The following is a 1014-nucleotide window of genomic DNA, read 5'->3' as shown; positions in this document are numbered from 1 at the left end:
TGAAGACAATGATTTGTTGGACCAGTTCCAGTTGCTGTGACAACTGTACGTCTGGTTGGAGCGGCTAGGTATTTAAACCAAAGGACACATAGTCCCGGACACCCAGTCAAGGACACTTAGTCCAAGACACCCAGTCCTCACCGTTTTCTCCTTGAGCTAAGGTCACACAGACCTCGCTCAATCACTCAGGTAAGTCTTCAAGGTAGACTCCCAAACCTTCACAGACTTCGTTCACCAGCAATCCACAATTTCTCTTGGATGCTCAGAACGCGACGCCTAACCGTCTGGAGGATGCACAGTCCTCAAGTGTAATAAGTCTTCAAATCACACAGACACGAAGACTTAAGTGATGCCCAATTTACTCTGGCTCTGGGTGGTTAGGGCTTTTCTCCTCACTAGGAATTTTTCTCTCAAAGGCTTCCAGGTGGGTTGCTCTCAAACGACAAAAGCCGTGCACTGAAATCTGAGCAGCCAACCGTTTATGGTTGTGGGGGTGGACTATTTATAGCCACTTGGCAACCCGACCTGATCTGTCCGAAATGACCCTGGGTCACTAAGGAACTGACACGTGTACCAACAGTCGAATTTTGAACTCACACGGCAAATTTACTTGGGCTACAAGTAAAGCTGACTTGTCTGACTCTGGACAAGATTTTCTCTCAAAGTCTTCGCTCGAAGACATAGGATTTGAATTAGGCATCACTACAGTCATTCTGACTGGTTCTTTTGGACCCCACTTAACAGTACGGTGATTCATATGACACAACATAAATGAAGTAAAACTACGAAGGATCTAAGTCTTCGAGTTCCATAAGCTTCATAGGGAGTCTTTTCATGTCATTGTCTTCAATATGAATATCTTCATAAACCACCATTGTCTTCAATGTCTTCGTACATTTTTAGGGGTCATCTCTGGTAATAAAACCGAATCAATGAGGGACTTCTACCTGTGTTTTCCTGCAATTCTCACAAACACGTTAGTCCCTCAACTAGGTTTGTCGTCAATACTCCAAA

The sequence above is a fragment of the Triticum urartu genome, chromosome 5 (genome assembly GCF_003073215.2).
Source record: "Triticum urartu cultivar G1812 chromosome 5, Tu2.1, whole genome shotgun sequence".
Lineage (NCBI taxonomy): Eukaryota > Viridiplantae > Streptophyta > Magnoliopsida > Poales > Poaceae > Triticum > Triticum urartu.
This window is presented reverse-complemented; position numbering follows the sequence as displayed.